This window comes from Amblyraja radiata, chromosome 25 (assembly GCF_010909765.2).
Source record: "Amblyraja radiata isolate CabotCenter1 chromosome 25, sAmbRad1.1.pri, whole genome shotgun sequence".
In the NCBI taxonomy this organism is placed as follows: domain Eukaryota; kingdom Metazoa; phylum Chordata; class Chondrichthyes; order Rajiformes; family Rajidae; genus Amblyraja; species Amblyraja radiata.
Genome location: NC_045980.1, coordinates 29,294,572 through 29,300,571, shown reverse-complemented (window position 1 = coordinate 29,300,571; position 6,000 = coordinate 29,294,572). Strand labels below are relative to the sequence as shown.

The window sequence follows — 6,000 nt, the reverse complement described above, 5'->3', positions numbered from 1 at the left end:
GGGGAGGGGGGAGGATTAATGCCCCGCCTGGCAAACTAATGAATTGTTGCGGTGTGACTGACGGAGGGTGGATTTTGAGCAGGATTTAGTGGCTGGGATGGAATTAAAGTGCGTGTGGGGACTTTAGTTACAGCCCGCTGTTTACTTCTCCTCCTCGCTTGTCCCCAGTAGCTACAAACTGCAACATTTCTGGGCGCAGGAGACGAGGCTGGTACTGGTGCAAGGGTCGACCTAAGACAGGGGGGAGGAGGAGAGGGGGGCGTTTGCAGATGGAAACTGAAACTTTTGTACAAGTTAGGGGGGGGGGGTGGTCAACGAATATAAGAGGTTTAAATAATCCGACTACGAGAAGACTCACAAAATGCTGGAGTAACTCAGCGGGACAGGCAGCGTCTCCACAGAGAGGAGGGATGAATGGGTTGTTACTGTTTAGCATCCCCGAAGTCAGGGGAGAAGAGACGGAGTGAGGATCTGGAGCGCACTGGGATCCCAGCAAATCGTGGCTGGCTGTGTTTTGTGCAATTGCTGTTGCAACGCCGCGGTTCTGAAGCGACGAGAGAACGAGGCACAATCCGCAGCTTCAGTCTTTGGTTTACCTTCGACATCACAGCACGGAAGCATGCCCTTCGGCCCGCCGAATCCGTACTGGCCAGCGATCACCATACACACTAACACTATCCTACACGAGAGTCTACTCCGGACTATCCTTGATCAGACTTTGCTGGCTTTACCTTGCAACTCATTATTCCCTATCTACACTGTAAACGGCTCGATTGTAATCATGTATTTGACTGGATAGCGCGCAACCAAAGCTTTTCACTGTACCTCATTACACGTGACGATAAACTAAACTAAACTAGTGGATATAGGCACAAAGAGCTGGAGTAACTCAGCGGGGCAGGCAGCATCTCTGGAGAGAAGGAATGGGTGACGTTTCGGGTTGAACTGGTGGTGACTAATTTCACTGCCATCCTGATAGATTTAACTGATTGTATGTATGCCTCCTTGTCCGCTTCCCCTCAACTCTAGAAGGGTCTCGACCCAAAACGTCACCCACTCCTTCGCTCCAGAGATGCTGCCTGTCCCGGCTGAGTTACTCCAGCATTTTGTGTCTATCTTCGGTCTAAACCACACCTGCAGTTCCTTCCTACGCAGTTTGAATGCACAACGTGGCAATGGGGAATGGGGGCTAAAAGAGTTAATTACACAATTTGAAGTGCCTGAAATAAAATGCACAGATTGTCCCCAAACCAAAACACAAATTGCTGGAGTAACTCAGCGGGTCAGGCTGCATCTCAGGAGGGATGGATGGACAGAAGGTCGGGACCCTTCTTCTGACTGACTGATCCAAACCGCCTGGGCTATCTTTAGAGTTTAGAGATACAGCGTGGAAACAGGCCCTTCGGCCCACCGAGTCCGTGCTGACCAACGACCGATGATTTATGTAGAGTGTTATCTGATTCGATTGGACAGCACACAACCAAATGCTTTTCACTGTACCTCAGTACACTTGACAATAATAAAGGCTGAACCTAAACCCAATCCTGATATAGCGTGTTCTGTGTCCTTGAGATATCCAAAAGCACTTTATGCCCAATTAAGTACTTTTGGAGTACAACAAATGTGGCATTTAATTAGTACTAATAAGTTATAGGAGCAGTATTAGGCCATTCGGCCCATCAAGTCTACTCCACCATTCAATCATGGTCCATCTATCATTCCCTCTCAACCCCATTCTCCTGCCATCTCCCCGTAACCCCTGACACCCGTACGAATCCAGAATCTATGAAGATCCACCTTAAAAATATCTACAGACTTGTCCTTCTGTTTAACAAACTACGGTGAGATAAATGATCAGAGGATCACTTAGCAGTGTAAACAATGGCCAAGTCGCCAAGGGGAAAGATCGCTCTCCAAAGTGTCACAAGCCAAGGACATTTATTTCCAACCCAACAGTTTCGCATTCGATCTAAAAAAAAGCACCATCATCAATGGAAATCTCTCAGATGATATGTTTAAGGATTTTCCTAAATAGCAAGGGACACATTTGCATTTAAAGTAAGAGAACATAAAAGTCAACTCATTCATGTATGTCCAGGTGTATAGAATACTCTGGATTCATCAGTTTTTATTATAGTTTTAGCGATACATCACGGGAACAGTCCCTCCAGCCCACCGAGTCCGCACCAACCAGAGACCCCCGCACACGAGCACTATCCTACACACACTGGGGACAATTTACAACATGAATAAGGCCAATTAACTTACAAACCTGTACGTGTTTGGAATGTGGGAGGAAACCGGAGCACCCGGAGAAAACCAACGGGGGGAACGGACAAACTCCGTACAGTCAGCACCCGTGGTCAGCATCAAACCAGAGTTCCTGGCACTGTAAGGCAGCAACTCTTATGCTGCGCCACCGTGCCACCTCAATACCATGTAACCAGTGATGAATGACAAGAAATGTGTAACAATTTTACAGCAATTTTTCAGTCTGAAGAAGGGTCTCGACCCGAAACGTCACCTATTCCTTCGCTCTATCAATGCGGCCTCACCAGCTGAGTTTCTCCTGCATTTTTGTCTACCTTCGATTTTTCCAGCATCTGCAGTTCTTTTTAAACAATTTTATAATGTTGCATTTTGATTGATTGTTTGAAAGGTAAAACATGGAAGCAGGCCCTTCGGCCCACTGAGTCCATGCCGGCCCGCGATCACCTGTTCACACTAGTTCTATGTAATCCTACTTTCTCATTCATTCCCTACACACTAGAGGCAATTTACAGCAGCCAAATAACCTGCACGTCTTTGTGATGGGGGAGGAAACCGGAGCAGCCGGAGAAAACCCACACGGTCACAAGGAGATTGTGCAAACTCCACACGGGCAGCACCCGAGGTTCGGATCAAAACTGGGTCTCTGGCACTGTCAGGCAGCAGCTCTACCCACTGCGTCACTGTGCTGCCCAGAGAAACGCTAATACACAGGGATATATACATAGAGGGAGAACAGGGATGATTCACTGGACTGATGAAACAAGTAATCTGCTGGAGGACTTCAGCGGGTCAAGCAACATCTGTGGGCATCACCAGACTAAGTGCTGGAACAGGGATTAAAAGGGATTAAATTGACTAGGCTTGTTTTCGCTAGAGTTTAGAAGGATGAGAAGTGATCTAAATGACAATTTTAAAATTCTGACAGGACACGTTTTAGTTGAGGAGATGCAGCACGGAAACAGGCCCTTCGGCCCATCGATCACTCGTACACTAGTTCTATCCTACGCGCTGGGGACAATTTACAGAAGCCAATTAGCCTACAAACCCGCACATCTTCGCGGTGTGGAAGTAAACTGATGCACCCGGGGAAACCCACGCGGTCACGGGGAGAACGCATAAATTCCACACACGCAGCACCCATAGTCGGGATCGAACCCGGGTCCCTGGCGCTGTGAGGCAGCGATTCTACCGCTGAGCCACCGTCAAATAACCGACACTATTCTCGCCCTTTCATAAGGCTTTTCCCATTCTCTTGGGAAAAGCAAGCTGCTGAACAGTTGTGAAATTTGCTGTTTCACGTTATCCGTCCCCAACAGGCACCAAAGCCACAGTTTTACAGCTCGTCTTGTTCCACACACCATTTATTCAACTCCAGCTGCCTGTATTCCTGATTTAAGCCTCAGTCTCGAGGCGTAACATGTTTTCATTCAGCTAGTTTTACCCAGAGTCAGTCCATTTGCTGTTTCTGGACATCTGTTCCACATTTTCAAAGCTCTGAGCTATCCATAGCCTTGGTCTTGTTAAGTTTTCTCTCCTGTGTTATGGTTTTTACTCCGTGGGTCAGGCAGCATCACCGTGGGCCAGGCAGCATCTCTGGAGAACATGGACAGGCGATGTTTCGGGTAGGGACCAAACATCACCTATCCATGTTCTCCAGAGATACTGCCTGACCCGAAAAGTTACTCCAGCATTTTGTGTCTTTTTTTTCTGTAAACCAGCACCCACAGTTCCTTGTGTCTACTATGGTTTTGCTACAGTTTTGCTAAGATGACCCATCTACACTAGTCCCACCTGTAGGGTTGCCAACTGTCCCGTATTAGCTGGGACATCCCATATATTAGGCTAAATTGGTTTGTTCCATACAGGTCCGCCCTCGTCCCGTATTTGACAGCTTCTACTCGGGTCGAGGGGACTGTCGTGTTGGAGCGCAGAGTCTGGCCCCACCTCGCCCGTCCCGATGTAGTGCAGCCCATGGAGTGCAGCAGCAGCTCCTCGCCTGTGGCCCCGTCGGTCGGCAGCCCGGCTAGCTGTCCGACCTTCGGACCTTCGCTTACCGCCGACACCACCACCACCCCTCCTTCTCATGGCCAGCCATCGGTTCATGAGTTGGATGGGGCGCCGGACTATGCGCGCGACGTTGCGCCCGGGCCGAAACATCTCAGCAAGCCCGCCGGCTGGGCTTTGTGTGCAGACCAGCACATAGACAACCGGGCACCGGGTACCTCAGGCAATAGCTTTTAAACAGCCCAATGTCCCATCGCCCCCCAGTCATCTTGCAACTACCATATGTGGGGCAACAGGCACGGGATAGATGCAGATTTCAATGTGCAAGGCTGGAGATAAGGTCCATGCTAGCTCCTGACACAGGATTTTATATCATTCACCCAATGATTCTGCACTCTTTCCAAAGCCTCCACATCCTTTCTGTAACGGGGTGACCAGAACTGCACAAAATACTCCAAAAGCAGCTTGACTAGAGCCCTATAAATCTGCACCATGACATCCTGACAATGCCCGGACCAACGAAGGCAAGCATAGCGTATAGCTCTTTTTTACCACTCGATCTCTATTCAGAACCTGTCCCCAGCGTGGAAATGTCCCACACTAGAGGTGCCTAGCTACAAGTTAGGAAGGGGAAAGGTGAATGGAGCTGTGCGGGGGCAAGTTTTCTTCTTCACACTAGAGGGTGGGTGGTGGGAGCCAGGGGTGGTGGTGGTGGAGGCAGATACAGAAGTGGCGTTTAAGAGGCTTTTAGATAGGCACATGCAAGTGCAGGGAATAGAGGGATATGGATCTGTGCAGGCAGATGAGATCGGTTTAACTTGGCACCATGTTCAGTATAAACATTGTGGGCCAAAGGGCCTGTTCCTGTACTATACCATGGTCTGTTTAAATTGTCACTTTCAGGGAGTTAGGTATTTGTACCAGAAGATCCCCTCGATTATCATTGCTGTTAAGAGTCTTGGTTTTAATTGTATATTTGTCCCCTTACATTCGACCTCCCAAAGTACAACACTTTAAGGCAAGGGTTCTCAACCTGGGGTAATTTAGCCTACCCAGGGGGTAAATTTGTTGATTCGGGATTTATACAGATATTTTCTCATTGACTGATTGTGTTTGGTTCTGGTATACCGGTATCTGTTCATCATTAGTTGTTCATAAATAAGTGAAATAACATTGTTATGCGCTATTAAAGCTGCCAGGGGTAAACGGGATGAAAAGGGTTGGGAACCCCTGCTATAAGGTGTAAGGAGATCTTGCAACTACCATCTGTGGGGCAACAGGCACTGGATAGATGCAGAGGGAATGAAAGCATCACTACAGCAAGCCAACGGGGAAATCTTGTGCATTTGTGCTTTAAATATCTTCTTGTGGTTGTACACAAACAGCACCTTAAGTTGAAAGCTCTTGAGTTTGCTGATTAACACTGGGTTAACACATTATCTGTGTCGGAAGCAACTGCAGATGCTGGCTCACACCGAAGACAGGCTCAACATGCTGGAGTAACTCAGCGGGTCAGGCGGCATCTCTGGGGAGAAGGAAACTAGAGTGATGTTTCGGGTCGAGACCCTTCTTCAGACCGAGAGTCAGGGGAGAGGGAAACTAGAGATATGGAAGTGTACAAAGAGGATGTAAGGTGTGAAAAGGACAGATCAAGTCAGACGAAATAAAATTATTTTAGAAACATATAAATGTATAATAGAAACATATAAAATTCCTACAGGCTAG

At 48.0% G+C, this 6,000-nt stretch overlaps 1 protein-coding gene across 1 annotated transcript in view; it reads right to left on the bottom strand.

The window, feature by feature from the left end:
• The window catches only part of cabp1 (calcium binding protein 1), a 59,286-nt gene that overhangs the window by 24,122 nt on the left and 29,164 nt on the right, over window positions 1-6,000 (bottom strand). The gene's annotated exons all lie outside the window — the stretch shown is intronic.